A 17,838-nucleotide genomic window follows, 5' to 3' on the forward strand; every position below is an offset into this window, starting at 1 on the left:
AGGGGGGGGGGGGGGGGGGGGGGGGGGGGGGGGGGGGGGAGCAAGGACAGAAGCTGAGAGATGCTGTCCCAATTCGACCCAAGCTCTCCGATGGAAATAGCTTAAAACCTCTAAATCCAAACAGTCTGCCAGAAGATGAAGAGTATTGAAAAAACAACTCTCAAATACCCCTGCAGAGAAAGAGTTCAAAACCAGAGCACATAAATAATTATGATTTTAGTCCCTCATAGTTCCAGACCAGTGGTTCTCAATCAAGGACCCGTTTTTCCCCCAGGATACATCTGGCAATGTCTGGAGACCTTGATGGTTGTCACAAATGGGGGGGGGGGGAGTGCTCCGGGCGCCTTGCGGGTGGAGGCCAGGGAGGCCGCCAAACACCCACAATGCCCCCACACAGCCCCACACAACAATGAGCGGAGCCGTCCAGCCTCACATATCAATAGTGCTGAGGTGGAGACAGCCTAGTCTACAGAGTGTAAAGATTCATTGTTCTCAGTTTTTGTGTTAGTGACTCTTGCACGAAATATGAAATCAGAGAAGCACGGACGGAGCTGGATTATTTTCCCCTTGGGCTAATCATTTGAAAGACAAAAGCTATCATTGCTGTTTTCCATTTAAGAACAGCTTATTGAAAAAGAAAATAAGAAAAGAGCGGCCTGTGCTCTCCAGTAGATCGTTAGGAAAAGAAGGGACAGAAGAATATTCCTCAATTTGTAACAGGGAGAAGACTTAATTTTTTTTTTTAATATAAAATGTCATTCCAGGGAAACAAAAGTACCTGGCACAGATTTTGCTTTGGGGAGGAAAATGCCTTTAAAAACCCAACTAGTTGTATAATTAAGTGCTAATGAATGCAGAGCTGCACTTTGTATTCCTTTCCAGCACATTGGAGTTGAATCTGAGCTTGAAAAGCGAAATCCCTCAATGCTCTGGCCCCTCATCACCGCAGTGCAAACCAAGGCCTTCAACTGCTACAGAAGGGGTGTTTCCAAAAAAAAGTGTGAACTACAAATATTATGTTTTCAAACTGCCTGCTTTCTAATGATATGCTAAGTTGTAAACGCAAACCGTATTTAATAGAAAGCAATGTTGCCTCGGAACAAGAAAGCAAGCTATCATAGGTGATGTTTTATGCAAAATGGAACGATAATCGAGTTTTTAAAAAGAAAGAAGGGCTATTAATTTCCAGTTTATAGGGGCAGCAGGAATGCTTTCTGGATGTTTAACTCGCCGACGGTTTCACTTAGAGGAAGACTGAATAATTTTATTTGGGCTCTGGCTAACATCATGTGTAAGAAAGACATTTGAGAATAGGTACGTGTGTCGGATTAAGCCTTCTGCTTGGTTATACAGATAATTGGTCTTTGGAAATTTGCCTTAACAAAAGTCGAGAAAACTAAAAAATACAGCAACAAATAGAGGACCTGCAAACATAAGAAATTCCTCAGTTGACGAGTTATTTAAAATGTTATTATGATCAACCTGCAGACAGGTAATCCTTCAAAGAAGCCACTGGCATTTGATGTTTTTATCTTGATATTTAAAAATAAAGTGAAAGTGAAAGAGATGGAAATTTGTTTGTTTTACCAATTGGTATTTTCTCAAAAAAGGACTAAAACAAAAATTCCACATACAAAGAATTTAAGAGATAAGCCCAATGGGAAGCAAAATAGACAACCTAAGTTGTCTTGAGTTCAAGTTCAAGTAGCATTTTGATAAACAGGTAGGCTTAAATGGCTGAAGAGAAACAGGGCACTACAATAGGAGGGTAAACGGATGACAAAAGCAACGAGTATCCTACTTATCGGTTAAATACCAACTTGGATCTGCCTGATTTCATCGGAAACACAGGTTCTCACCCAGCTCTGACCACAGACGCGTGCCATGGCCCAACATCCCTTCCAAGAGAACCTGGAAGCATGGGGCTATGCAGGGAACCACCACGGAAGACCAGGACAGCAGTGAGATGAGGCTGCCCAACAGTCTATTCCTGCCCAGTGATAACACAACCACAGAAGGAAGAGGTTGGGGCAAACCAGTCTAGTGACACAGTAAGACAGACCCGATATATTTTTCTCTGTTGTAATCATGCATACATCCAAAGTTGTCTGCTTAAGAACTCTCTGGGTGAGACAGGCAAATAGCTTCTTCTGCTGGCTCTGGTCAAACCAGCAGAATTAACCAACTGTGGAGCTGCGTGTCCACATAGCTCCACCTTGACTGCCAGTCAACATCCCCCACACCAGCAAAGCTACGGATTGGGAAGCTTGCAGCCTGCAGCCTGGATGGCTCGCTCGCCCATGAGATTTTGGCAGAAGTAGTCCAGGCTAGAGCAGCAAGGGCAGAGTGGGAAGGAGGCCTTTAGGATGCCTTTGCCAATGCCAAACACGGAATGTAGTCAGCCTGCTTGAAGTTCAAGAGTGACATGATCCACCTGATGGATGACCCACAAATTAAACAGACCATTTCAGGTGAGTGGTTGGAGAGTCAAATGAACTCAAACTTCTTTTCTGATATTTTTCTGAATAAAAGATACCTACGGGGGGGAGGGCCCTAGGTGCTCGTCGGTTAAGTGTCTAACTTCGGCTCATGTCATGATCTCAGGGTCCTGGGATGGAGCCCTGCATCAGGCTCTCTGCTCAACAGGGAGCCTGTTTCTCCCTTTCCCTCTGCCCCTCCCCCTGCTCAGGCTCACTAGCTCTCTCTTTCTCTTTCTCAAATAAATAAATAAAATCTAATTTTAGATTTTAGTAGCACAAGGGAGTCCAGTAGCACAAGAGAGGTTGGCCTATGGGAAATGTATTACCTTGAGCTTTGAATTATTGATTTTTTAATGGGAACGTCTCTTCTCTCAAACCAAACTCTATGTTTCTTATATTTCTCTATTATCAACCTCCCATCCCTGGCGTTTAGCATTTAAAAACAGCCTCTTAGCAAAGGCTCTGCTTAGAGGAAAGAATAAAGAGTCATAGGTGATATTTTTTAAGAATTGAAAGAAAATTCAATGCAAAGAATTTTTAAATAATTGCTTCTGAAAGGGCACAAAAATTAATGGTTTGTGGGTAACACTTCCATATTTTTTCCTTCAGTTTTTTTATTTTTTATCATCATAAATTTGAAGGCAAAAAAAAATTGTGAGCAATATTCAAAGGGCAATAGAAATACTTTAATGTCACTGAAAACCCAGCAGAAATTAAAGCACTTCTGTCAGGATATCAGGGTTAAAGAAATTGTGAATCAGGAGAAAGACACACGGATGTTACTTTGAACTCCAAGCCATAACCTGGCTCGTAGGCCTGCCACAGTCTAATGCTGAATCAGTCAGAGCTCTTGGTGGCAATCACCAGAATCTTCTTTGACTGGTTTAAACATTTATATAAAGTTATTTTTAACTTTATTTATATATTTAAAAGTTTTTATTTAAAGTCTACCCCTCACCACTATTCCCCAAGTATCCAAGTACCAGGTCCTTAGTAACATGTCCTAAGCAGATAGCAATTGAATTTTTTTTTAAAGATTTTATTTATTTATTTGACAGAGATAGAGACAGCCAGCAAGAGAGGGAACACAAGCAGGGGGAGTGGGAGAGGAAGAAGCAGGCTCATAGCGGAGGAGCCTGATGTGGGGCTCGATCCCATAACGCCGGGATCACGCCCTGGGCCGAAGGCAGACGCCCAACCGCTGTGCCACCCAGGCGCCCCAGCAATTGAATTTATATCAACAGTTGTGCTCTTTTTTTTCTCCCCAACAGTTATGTTTTTAATGCTTGGAAGGGAGCCTTGGTTCAGCCACTTAGAAATTATGTGATGTTAGGCAAATTACTCAACCCTATGAGTCTGCTTCCTCCTCCACAAAATGGAAACGATGCGTTTCTCATAGAGTTGATGTGATGACATTTTTGGAAATGGGGCACAAGCCTGGACTGGAATAGACACACGATAAATACCAGGTCCACACGTGCACAAGCCTTATGCTTTAATGGAGTAAGCAGCTACCTAGCTGTGTGATTGCCAAGGTCCCAGGAAACCCTCCCACCCCTCAACCAGCCCCCAATACACACACACACACACACACACACACACACACACACACACACTCACACACATCTGCTCCCTGATGACTGAAGTCAGGGAATGCTGGGCTCTAGCCATGAGAAATGAGTTTGACAAGAGCATGGATTTGGGTAACCCACATTGAGGCAGATGTGGTAGCTATGAGAGCCCATTTGGAGAGCCATTGTAGCGGAAGAGGAGGGGAAAAGGCAAAGGACGCTGTTGGTCTGGCAGTGGCAGGAAACAGACACCACAGAGAACTGCCTGGAAGTAAGAAGGGGTGAGGCAGCCACTGAAGTGGCCCAGATATTCCTCAAAGTGACAAACAACAAGCCCCATTTGCCCAATGTAGAGAGTGAGCCGTGAGTATAACTAACCCATATTATAGGGATTCTAGGATAGAGGTCACAAAAGACTGGGTTGGGCCGTGCCTGCATCACCTTGGAAAGGGCACAAACTACCCGCAACTCTTGGACACAGGCAGTCCCAGGTAAGGGGGGCAGGAGGGGCTTCAGGGGACATACGTGGACCTCAGGCACAGAGGGCTGAATTCATTTCTGACCAAAGAAAAATCCCTCCTATGTGTAATCCCTGATTTCTTTCTTTTTAAAGATTTATTTATTTGAGAGAGCGACTGAGAGAGCACAAGCAGGGGGAGAGGCAGAGGGAGAAGGGGAGAAGCAGACTCCCTGTCCAGTGGGGAACCTGTTGTGGGGTCTGATCCCAGGACCCCGAGATCATGACCTGAGCAGAAGCCATGACCAGTGACTGAGCCCCCGACTGAGCCATCCAGGTGCCCCTGTAATCCCTGATTTCTAATATCACCTTACAGTAAACACCCACCCAGAATAACTCTCTATTTCTGACGGTCAAAGCAAAACAAATAAAAAACCTAAGTGAAATAGTGAACTGAGCCAGGAAGGCTTGAGAGAAAGTGTAGAAAGGTGAAGACTTCACGGGCAGGCCCACACCACATAGGCTCTTTTGACTCCCTCTGTCTTACATGAATGCCCTTCATCCCTGTCACTACCTGGTGGGCTCCTCTTCATCCTTCAAGACCCAGCTTAATTATTTACTGCCTTCTCTGTAAGACCGTCCCAGGACTACAGAAGGAATTAGTCACTCCTTCATTGTGCTTTATCTCACTGCTTGGGCACCTCCTGTGTCCCACTTCCTGTTTTCTTGGCTCACTTTTCTGACCCAGCCCTTGCTGTGGCACCAGCTGTGCCCAGGAATTACATGGCAGCCTTGTACCTCAGCCACACCCCCATCTCTTCATCACGGCCCCGTCCAGCCATCTTGACACATGTGCAAACCACAGCGGAAAAGAGAGTTAACATCCTATGGGGCAACCCTTGACCATCACAAGATGGGAGCTGGTGGAAAAAATGCCCCACTCCTACATGTCTCGGGGAACAACGTTGAGGGACATTCTACACAGCTGTTAAAAGGTCCCCAATGGATTGCATTCCAGTTGCCCTCAGCAGTAACCAGTTAATAATACACCCTTCAACTGGCTTTCAAGCCTTCCCAGTTTCATTCTGTCTAGCAAGCACCCCACACATACCTTGAAATCACTTCCCAAAATAAACTGCGGCAAACAAGCCCTCGACTCAGGCTCTGCTCAGATAACAAGTTCACAACGGTTTTGATGGTAAAGCACACAGAAAAACAGAACATCCACAAAGACCACTCTTCTATCCTCAACAGGTCAGCTTGGAAACCAGTCCCATTGTTACGAGGATTACAAAAAGAGATGGTATCTAGCAGGATCCTGCGGCTGGATGAGCATGAAACTATCACTCTCAGAGAGGAAAATAATCCCAGCTTTGAAAGATGTTAGTCGAAGGACCATCTGTGTGTAGCGAGGCCATCTCCTGCATGCAACGTGGCTTACTATCAATAGTAAGATAAATTAATCCTCTCTTCTAGAAATGGCCCACCCACAGTTAGAGTTCAGTCTTTTCCACTGGTGGCTCCTCGTCACCCGGAAGTCAGTGGGGCTTTTGCAAGAACCCATGATAATTTATATGAGCACCGTGCCTTGTATGCAGAGAGAATAAATGGCTCATCATTTTCATCTGACTACTATGCATGTAGATGAGTTGTGATTAATCAGAGAGAAATTCATTTAAAAAATGTTGCTGATTTGGGGCACCTGGGTGGCTCAGTCGGTTAAACACCCGACTCTTGATTTTGGCTCAGGTCATGATCTCAGGGCTGTGAGATCAAGCCCCCCAGAGGGCTCTGCTCTGGGTGTGGAGCTTGCTTAAGATTCTCTCTCTCCCTTTCCTTCTGCTCCTCTCCCTCCCTCTCTAAATTCATTCATTAATGAATGAAAATGTTACTGATTTCAGCCAGGATGTATGCTCTCCATCAGTGGTGCATATTCTAACATGGGGGGTATCTGCAAACTACTTGCAAATTACAAAGGGGCGCCATGTTCCAAAAGATTGACAACTCCCTGTTTTAAGTGATATGAATGAAAAACAATAATTGCTTAATAATAACCTCTATGCACTGAGTGCCTACATATATTATCTTAACCCTTTCCACAATCCTGCAAGAAAGTATTATTAGTCTTATTTTAAAGGTAAGAAAACAGATTTAGAATGTGTAAGGGACTTTCCTGAGGCCACGGGGATAATAAGTGATGAACTGAAGATCAAAACCCAGGCCTGTGAGACCTTATTATCACTCTCATTCATTCATTCATTCATTCACTCACTGGTAGGCACCTCTGGGGACATGGCACGTGCTAGAAACTTTGGGAAAACACAGCCGCTATCTAAGCCCTGCTTCTCAAAACATCTTTCTTCTGCCAATTTAATTCAATTACTCTGTCTTTCTGCTCAGCTTAAGCAGGTTTAGAGTAACAGAACCTGACCTTGTCTTTCGGCTTCTTTTCGCAGCCCCTAAGACCCATGCTGCCTATCCTTTTTCAAGGATTTCTTGTTCTTTTATCACCTGTTTGTTCTCTGGCCTTTAACTCACCTACAGAGAAAGGTGAAAGAGGAGACAAGCCCAGTGACTTGCACCTCTTCTGAGAGCCCAGTCCCTTCCTTTAGCTGGGGAGGAGAGGCTGGGTCTGTAGAAAGGAATCAAAATGTTGGCAAGTACAGGGCCCCATCGTGTCCAGCCACGCTTCCGTGAGGCACGGAGTGGAGGCAAGAGAGACATGTGTGGCCATGTTTTCCACGTGTGCCCTTTTTGTTCCAAAATCAGGGACAATCCCACTGAGAAACAGCTAACTGTGGGCAAGTCCTCCCTTTAAAATGCCACCGTGAACAAACCCAGCAAAGCCAAGCAGCCATCAACCCTGCTACTTACGACAGAATGACTGTCAGCCCAGTGACACGGTGAGGCTGGACCCAATCAACTTTGATGTATTTGAAATGTGTGATTCTCTGAGCACATGTATCCATCACAATGGCCCGGGCCGTTCCCTGACAGGGTGTCTCCTGACGAAGGACTGCTCAGAAGCACAATGAACGGAAGTACTCTTCCCAGATCCATCCACAGACAGCACGTGGGTAAACAGAAGTGCCAACACAGCCACAGGACATCTCCAGGAACTGTTTCCAGGGACACATATGATGCTACAGTGACAAGGGAAACCCAGCATCCACAGTACCCACATCTGGTTTTGGTCAGGGTTGCCTTCTCCCGAGTCCCAGGGATGCCAGTCTCAAAACACAGCTGGCCCAGCTGCTCAATTAACCATGAGATCTACTCCGCGGAGTTCCCGAGTCTTAAAGAAGCAGGGTGGCAAATGCTCTTTGAGCCAGCAATCGAGCTCCTCTCAGAATTCTTCTGAATGCACACGCCAAGGTTTGGCTGTAGAGCTGTTCATCGCAGTGTGATGGTGATGGTGACGGTGATGGTGACGGTGACGGTGACGGTGATGGCGGGGTTGGAGGGGTACACAGCACTGGTCTATGCACTTGGTGTATATTAATTCAGTTTGTCCTCATAACAACCCCAACAGGTAAGTGAGACTATGGTCACCACTTTACAAGTGAGGACAACTGAAGGAGTTAAGGCAGTGTCAGTATGACCCAGCCAGCGAGAGGCCGAGCTGGCACTGTGGCGGCAGTCTCTCCAGAGACGGCTCTCCTGACCGGCTGTGCGGGTTTCGAGAAACCAACCACCGTCATGTGCTGCCTCCTTCAACTGTGCAGAACTTCCAATTTTATACCTTTTAGTCCTCAACAAAAAATGACAGAGAATCCATAATAATAAACTCATGACAGAATTATGAAACTACCTTCGAGACGAAATAACCTACTCTACTCTTCAGTCAGAATAAAACGTACTCGGGTTTTTTAAAGCATATTTAACTACTCTGGCTTCCAATAACCACCTTCTTGCTGTACCCTCCCCTGGTGTAGGGTGAGATCATCCCTCTCGGGTCTCTTTTTATAAGGACGCTAATCCCATTCATGAGGGCTTCACTCTCATGACCTAATCACCTCCCAAATACCTCCCCTCGAAATATTATTACGTCAGGGGTTAGGTCTTCAATATATGAATTTTAGGGGGACACAACATTCATTCTGCAGCACCAAGACTCAGAGAAGTTAAGAAATGTATTCAAAGTCACACAGCCAGTAAGCGGTAAAGCCAAAATTCAAATTTTCTGGACCCAAAACGCAATGTTCTTTCTACCAAGTAATGTTTCCAAAGGACTATGAGCTTACGCCCTTAAAAAAAAGCACCGATTCCAAGTGAATTTAATATTTTGTCCCATGATCTTATGAGAACCAATAAATGCCTCTCCTCCAAGTACCTGAGAGCTTCCATGAAGGACCCAACCTAAAAACAGAGGTGATTCCTGCCCCCTACACAGAGCCCGTCTCAAATAATCCTGATGCAAGTGGTACAAGATCCCCACCTCTCTGTCTACTTATTTCACTCTTCTCTTTACCACTGTTCACAGCCACAAATATTAAGCTCTAGCGGATCCCTTACAATTTCTGCTGAGAAACGGGGATGTAACTCCAAGGCAGATTCCTTCAGAACGTAACCCTGGAAATATTAGCATCCTTGACCTACCCGTAGAAGGGCTGCGGTGGCTCAGGTCGGAGCCCCTCCCCACCACGCGCTGTCAGGGTTAATGGACTAGTCCAGCTGGGTCTCAGCTCATTCTCCCCACTCAGAGTGTTCACTGCCAGGCGAGCAACCCAACCTGACCAATACGACCATGGAAACAGCCTGTGCTGAGTTAGCACCACAATCCACAGGTCTGGGCTGGCAGTAGGAGATAGTCAGGGATGGGGGATCCGAGCAGCAGAGCTCTACGGACCGCCGGCTTTCTCCGGACAACTGGAGGGTGTGAGCGCGGCTCTTCAGAACGCTGGCGGCTCTAACAGATGCGTTCCCATTATCATTTCAGCCTGTCATTTGCAGAAATCTGATTTCTCTTACGACGTGTGGCATGCCAATGGGGAGGCGAGACCCATCCTACGTGGGCATTGGCCTCTCATCCTTTTTAAACTTCTGCGTTTGCTGTCCCCTGAAAAGCTAGTTCCCAGATTTCCCCCCCGCGGTCACCCTCCTCTCTCCTACTTCATTAGATAGCCTTACCCTCTGACACGGTCAAACTTCTCCCCAGAGACCCACAGGACACATCTTAGGACCGAACACCTTACAATCATCCTGTCGTAGTTTGGCTACAATCAATATGCTTTGGGCATGTTACTGACTTGACTGTAGGTTTAAGAAGCGCAAGGACATCTTCTCTTTATACTAGCAGCGCTTGCGGAGATGCTGAAAATAACGAAGGCTGGGATGGGAACATTTCACCTGAACCCTTTTGCAGAGATGCCTCTGAGAAGAGAAGGTGACGGGTGCCAGGAGATCAAAGGCATCAGGAAGTGTTTGCAGAGTTTTGCTGGGGGCTGTGCTCCTCTGGAATCCGAACTGTCACCAGCACATGGAGCCGGGCTGACTTATGAAGTGGGCCGCATGCTCGTTTGGTATTCTGGAAAGGCAGTGGCGTGTGTTGGGGGGCCGAGGCGTGCTGGCGACTCTGGGGTCTGCCAGGCTTTCACTCTCTCCAGCTTGCCCCTGCCTCCCAGCAGGAGCTGACCCGGGCTTGGAAGAGGTTAACTAGCACAAACAGCTATCATTTGTGACGAGTGGGAAAGCCCCATGTGTTGCCCCAGCTTCTCTTTATGAGGCAGGAGGGGTGGTTTTTCTCTGTTGTTCAGACGGTTGGCACAAGGTAAGTACCCAGCATGCTTCTGCTTTAGGAACTGGAAGGGGCCTGTCTCCAGGCAAGTGTTCAGGAGGCAAATAAGAAAAGGAAGGCATCAGAAACCCTCCTGTTTCTCAACTGGGGGAGGCGAGGGGTGACGGGGGTAGGGAGAGAAGTTGGGGTAGGGTGGGGGTAGGAGCAGAATAGCGCTGAATAAATGCGTTCACCTCGACCTAATCGGTTCAAATGCTCTATTTTCAGACCCCATCTGCTTATCTCAAGGAAAGTTTGGGGAACAGCTCCCGTCCCATTGTGAGCCCATCATTTTGCAAATCTATTCCCGTCAGAGCTCTCATTATAACAGATGTCAGCGGAGGAATCCGAGCTGTCGGGGAACCGCCAACCATGAAAAGGAGGGGCAGAGGCAGCGAGCTGCAAACAAAACAGTCGCCCCCACCACAAACGTAAACAGCCTTGTTTGTCACAATATTTTCCCACATTGCCTGACAATTCCAGGGGACTTCTTTCAAAAAGAAAAAAAGGGGGGGGGATCACTGTAACAATGAGGAGGCCGAATTCAGCAAGTTCGCCTCCTCCAAGTTGAAGGATTTGTAACCTGTTCCTAAAATCATCTTTCTCTGCAAGGAAAATGAACGTGTGTCCCTTCCCTACAGGAGAGTTTCTTGCCAACACTAAAAATGGTGCACTAGCTTTTAGTCTGGGCAGCAATGTGAAGGGTTTAAACTGTGGGATTTGTTCCCTTTTTACTTTCTTTTTTCCTTTACCTTTTTTTCCCTCTCTTTTGGTAAACCCTGCCTCGCCCTGGGTTGTGATCAATGCAAGACCTAAAATTTTGCACACTGTGAGAAGAGAACAATTTCTTGCCAGCCCTACCCTCTTGTCAGATAATCCATGTGAGATAATCCTCTGGGAGGTCCGTAACCGTAAGAACTCAGTCAAGGGCTGCTTACCCCAGGAAGCATTTTGTCTAAACTGGGTTTTCTGTTGTCCAAAGAAAGCAAAGGCTTGCTTTTGGAACTAGAAATACTGAGGGCTCCAGGTTTTCACCCAGCTCTTGATTTTGGTGGTTTGAAGGCAAGTCCCTCTCACTACATTTTTGATAAAAGAAACTGAACTCGGGAACTATTAAAAGCTAGCAACCATCAAAATAGATTAATTCCAGGAACCTGAGAGACTTCCCTGAATTCCCACTGAATATCAAAGCCCATCAGTGACATAGTTTGAAGACAGAAGGCCTCACACACACGGGAGCTTGAGTTAGTCACTCGGAGTTAGTTAGTTCTTTGTTGAAAAGAAGACAGATCCCTAAAATAGCACTTTGGTTTTTTAAAAAGTCCACTTTAACCAAAATTCTAAAACTGCATAATGAGACACTGTGGGGTTCAAGTTTTGACATAACTTGGGTGGTGATGTTTGGTTGGTTTACTTTTCTATTTTTAAGACCAAATGATTAAGGCTGACTCTGGTGTTGTGGCCTGCCCACGTGCCCCATGAAGGCACTTACAAGCAAGAATTCCTTGGGACACCTGGGTGGCTCAGTCGGTTAAACGTCTGCCTTCGGCTCAGGTCATGATCTCAGGGTCCTGGGATAGCAGCCCACGTCAGTCTCCCTGCTCAGTGGGAAGCCTGCTTCTCCTTCTCCCCCTGCTGCTCCCTCTGCTTGTGCACTCTCTCTCCCTCTGTCAAAAAAATAAATAAAATCTTAAAAAAAAAAAAAAAAAAAAAACAGCATACTAGCGTATGCTGTTTTACGCTTCACGGAAACTCTCTAACTTTCATGCCAATAAGGCAGCCAGGCCAATGTCAGTATTCCCATTTTATAGTTGAGGAAACTAAGACCCTCAAAGAGCTAAGGTTTAGAGCTCTGTATTCCAACCCTAACACTTTTCCTCTACATCCTATGTATGAAAAGTCCCATCAACTTGGTGCACAGTCATCTGCACCTTGGGATACCAAACAGCCACAAAAACAGGGAAGAGAAGAATATTCATCCAGATGAGAAAACATTTGCAACATATGAAGCAGGAAAAAAGGCCTGATGCCAGAAGTAATGTGTCGTACGATATAATTTGTTTTATCAATGGATTCATTTACGAGCCTGGATTAGAAATATGTATACAAATACTAATCGTGGTTATCACCAAATGGTGAGGATTTGACTTTCTTTCCTATACTCTGCATTTAAAACATCTGACACGATAAACTTATAAAATTGTATTTTGTCCATCAGAAGAAAAGTCATGTATTTGATTGGCAGTACTTAATCACAAATAATGTTCTGGACGAAAGAAAGCTTAATTAAGAGAGAAAAATCGCTCAATTTTATTTTGTTGAAGTCTCTGCGAACTCCTGACACAATGACACGGAAACCTCTTGACTTTCAGATCTACGACCTCCACGGCAAAATCAAATAGTGTCATCTGCCATTGGAATGGTATGCTTATTAAATTATCATTAGTATGTGTGGCTTGCTAACTACGGGACAGAATGCAGAGAGAGGAGGGAGGCCACAGTAACCGTTCTAGTAGCATCTAGCCTTGCCAGCCTCATCTAACAAGGGGGTGAGATGCCGCACTGAGTCTTCCAAGAGGTCACATCAAACCACTCCTGCCCCACAGGCAAGGGGAAGCGTGGCTCACACGGAAACGAGGAATTATGTGTCTGCTGGCATGACTGGAACCGATGCCAATCAAACAAAAGTTCCGCCTTCCGTTCAGTCCTTGACGGGCTGTGATTCCTTTCAGATGGAGTCGGCCAACAGACTGAGCTACCGAGTATTTTCTGGCTGCATTTCATAACGCTAATGATGTAAATGAATATTTAGCCTCAAATATTAACTTGGAGCCACAATGCTGGTTATGTCCTCGAACTCAGTAATGACTATACTTATTGAATACTACGGTGATTTGTCATTGCTGGAAACAGCAAAATTGTCCCCTCAGATTTCCAGGCAGGAATTCATTCTGACAATATGAAGTTTAATATTTTTAATCCCCCCGAAGACCTCTTGGCTGATGGGCTGCTTGCTAGTTCGGCACCTTCGGCACCTGCTATGGTCTTGACTGCTGCTCCTTTCCACTGTGCTTTTGGCCGCATGGGTCTCAGTTAAGAAACATCCTCTCCTTAGTCCCTATTTTCTGTGAAAAGGTCCCCTGGGTGACCTCAGAGTCTAGGTAAACAGTAAAACTGTGGTGCCCAGCCTGGTTTGGGGATCCAAAGCACACCCTGTACTCGGGATAGTTAAAGTTTCTGAAGCTGCCTTTTGAAAGCAACATTTCCTGACATCATGTTTACAGCACGTGTTTGAGGTTGCACTATACGAAGCTGACGTTTTTGTAGGGCAAAAAGGGTTAAAGATCAGCAATTTGACTTTGTTCAAGCACAAAATACTTGTCAAGCTACAAATTTTCAGATCATAAAATCAGATAAGGATCCACCGAAAATGCATGACATAGGTTAATATTCTGCCACCTTCCCTCTCAATAAACGATAACCCTCCATCGCTGACATTTTATGGGCAGAGAGATGTTTGGTGTAGAGTCACTGCCTGGGTCTGAACTCCAGCCTGGCATTTGCTAACAGCGCCGTAGTGGACAAGTCTGACTTTCTCTAGGCCTCAGTTTCCTTGTCAGCAAAATGGGGCTATTCTAGTACCTAGGTCATAGGCTCCCTGTACGGATGAATGAAGTACATTAAGTGCTTAGCCCCACACCTGGGCATATAGTCAGTGCTCCATAAATTAAACTCTTTGATCCAGTCAACAAAATTATCTATCATCTCTTATTATCTCCAAAAATGCCCTCATGGAGCATTCATTCTGATGGATGTTATTGTTTTATCAAAATTCTTTGACGGGTGTTTCAAGGTTCTTCTCGTCCCAGAAATATCTGCCAGTCACCAGCCTGGAGGCAGACTTAGGATTCAAGTAAGTATCCCAACAATTATTCGGAGACTCCATACATCCAGCTGGCATGCTCTGGAAGAGGGGAAAGGAGGAGGAGGATGTTGGGGTATCTCATAATTGCATTCATCTTCCTACACCTGCAATCACACTCCCAAATACTTGTCCATGCATGACCCTGGGCATCCACGATCCGGTAGGAGAACCCCCGCGCTCCTTCCCAGGTCCCGCTCTAACTTCAGACATGGAGCATCAATCCTAGCTTTCTGTCACAACTCAAACAGTAGTGTTCATTCATTCATTCATTCATTCATTCATTCATTCATTCCACAACCACTTGCTTCACATTTACTATGCACCGGTTACCATCTTAGGGATAAAGGAATGGAAAGAGACTACACTCCACCCAAAAGAAACTTACAGTACTGTTAAAGAAAATGTCAAATGAACAAGCAATTACAGTTAGCTGTAGTAAGTGGTAGGAGACCATTCGCCATGGGTCTCTCAAATCTCTGCATATCTTGCCAGCAGAAGCACTAACTGCCCTTTCGCTCACACTGTCTCTTCAAGAATGTTTGTATAGCAAACAGCTTTGGAGGATACAGTATTGCCTTCCAGAGAAAAGAGAAGGTTTGTTTTTGTTTTGTTTTTTTTTACTGTCTAGTATAATAAAGCTAAGGTCTCTCCTTGGGGTAAATTTGGGACAGATTTGCTTGCAACCCACTATAAAAGATTTACGTCCTCTAAGCTATGGGTTTCTCTCCTGTGATTCAACCCACGCATGTACAGAGGTCACCAGGCCCTCAGTACGTCACTCACCTAAATTGAGCTCAGGAAGCCAGTGCAAGAAAATGAGGCTGTTCTGGCAATGGCTATTTCTGTCACTCTGACCCAGGGGTCTCGTGTCCTCTGCCAGAATTTAGGAGACTATGGAAGGCTAATATTTGAGGGCAATCTTTCCAGACATGGGGATTAAGGAGCCAAATCCTGAAGGCTCAGTAGAGTTCACTTATCAAAGTGGAGGGAAGTTGCCTCAGATGGGGAAAAAAAAATGGCACGAATATTCTGTTTCCCTGAAAGCTAGAAATGACTTTCCTGACCTTCACCCACACCCATAGTTTTGTGAGCCTCTAATTCCCTGTAATATAGCCCTCACTGCTTGAAATACCTACAGTGGATTCTGTTTTCTTGGCAGACCAACCTTATTGATACAAAGAGATGGGAAAATCAAGAGAGAACAGGACAGTATATGGAACAAGGACATGGAAGTAATGGAGATGAGGAAGGGATTCAGAGTTTGAGTGAAGGAGAAGGCCTTAAAGAGGTGGAGGAATCCTTCTCTGATTCTCTCAGAAGAGAAGGAAGCAGGGAAGAGCATGAGTAAATCAAAGTGAAACAGAAAGCCAGGACACTAAAGGTTCTTTTCTCTCTCCGAAGCAATAATAATTACTAACGTTTATTGACGCCCTGGTATGTGTCAAACAATGATCTAATGACTTTGTATGTATTAGTTCATTTCATGTTCATGATGTAATAAAGACAATTATTATCATTTCCACATTACAAAAGAGGGAACTAAGGTAAAGGAGATTGAGTGCAGAGCCGGAATTTAACTTGGGCAGTCCATCTTCAGATAGATCTAGATATAGGTAGAGATACAGATATGGATATTCAGTTACAGAATTGGAATCGGATTAATATCCTTGGTTCTTGCTCATTTATTTTTTTAAAGATTTTATTTATTTATTTGAGAGAGAGAGCATGAGCAGGGGGAGCGGCAGAGGGAGAAGCAGACTCCCCGCTGAGCAGGGAGCCTGATTCAGGGGCTCAATACCAGGACCCTAGGATCATGACCTGAGCTGAAGGCAAATGCTTAACCTACTGAGCCACCCAGGTGCCCTCATTTATTATTTTAATAAGGAAAAATCACCTATCTACGCACCCCCCCATACACGAACGACAATGTTGACAAGTTACATGTACTTATGTGTTTCCCCAGTTCTGTTCCTGTGCCTCTCGCCATCTGAACTAATCATCATACTGAATCTTGTCACTATCATACTTTTATTTATTAGAATATAGTCTTGTTTTTGGCTCAGGTCATGGTCTCAGGTTGTGGGACCAAGCCCCACATCAGACTCTGCTTGTCCCTCTCCCTCTGTTCCTTCCCCCTGAGCACTCATTCTCATTCTCTCTCTCTCTTTCCATCTCTAAAATACATAAATAAATTAAATCTTTAAGCTATAGTTTTATGACATATATGTGTATACCTAAAAATTACATATTTAATTTTAACTTTTCTTAACTTGAATAAAAAGGTGATGTGTTAAATGTAATCTTCTGAAAGAATTTTTTAAAAGATTTTACTTATTTATTTGAGAGAGAGAGAGAGAGCATGAGCAGGGAGAGGGGCAGAAGGAGAAGCAGGCTCCCTGCTGATCCCAGGACCCTGGGATCATGACCTGAGCTGAAGGTAGACGCTTAACCAACTGAGCCACCCAGGAACCCCCTGAAACAATTTTTTTTCACACTTTATTAAACATGAGATTATGTATATTGTTTGAACTTTTCAATTCTTTCATATTATTATTAATACTTTTGTCTACTTGACCTATCAATTACTGAGAAAATTGTACTAAAATCTCCCTAGTGTGGTATTGGATTTGTCGATTTTTTCTTGTAGCTAATTTTGGTTTTATCATTCTGAGGGTATGTTGCTAGGCAAATACACGTTTAGAATTTTTATATTTTTCTCATAATGTGAACCCTCTCTCATTATGTAGTAACTTTCATTATTTCTCATAGCATTCTTGGCCTTAAAGTCTGAAATTATTAATATTGCTTTCTTATGACTAGCGTTTGCCTGTTACATCACTTTTTATACTTTCGGTTTTTTTGTATCTTCATGTTTTAAATTTGCCTCTTTAAAAAAAATAAAATAAAATAAAAAATTTTAAAAACGCTGTTTGACAATCTTCGTCTTTTAACTGGAATATATGCAAGTTAATTTTTTGCAATGACAAATATATTTGGGTTTACTTCTACCAGTTTAGTTTGTACTTTCTATTTGTCTCACACTTTGTGTTTCTTTCCTCTCTTGGATTGAATTTTTTTCTTATTCCATGGACTCCTAGCAATTTAGAATTTATAATCACTATTTCTATTATTTCATATTTCCATATAGATTATAGCATGCCTATTTAAGTTACTAAAGTCTAAAATTAATCATACATTTATCCTCATCCCATGAAATGCAAAGCCTTAAATTGCTTTCTATTCAATCAGCCATTTCTAAGTTGCATGCTATTGTTGTTCTGTTTATTTAATTCTGTCTCGGCTTTTCACCATAAATGTTTTATATAATTGATGTTTGTTTCAGAGATACACACACACACACACACACACACACACACACACAGCTTTTTCACTAATCATACCTTCTTGTATCTACGAACCTTCCATCTAGGAACACCTTTATCATCCCTCAAATACATCCTTTCAGAATTCTCTGTAGTAAGAGCCTGTTGGTAGCAAACTCTCTGTTTTTGTTCTTCCTTGAAATGTCTTTATTACACCTTGACTAGTAGATTTTGAGCTGCAGAATCCTGGGTTGACAGTTATTTTCTCTATACATTCACAAAATTCCACTGTCTCTACTTGCTTTC

The sequence above is a fragment of the Ursus maritimus genome, unplaced genomic scaffold, assembly GCF_017311325.1.
Source record: "Ursus maritimus isolate PB19 unplaced genomic scaffold, ASM1731132v1 scaffold_21, whole genome shotgun sequence".
NCBI lineage: Eukaryota > Metazoa > Chordata > Mammalia > Carnivora > Ursidae > Ursus > Ursus maritimus.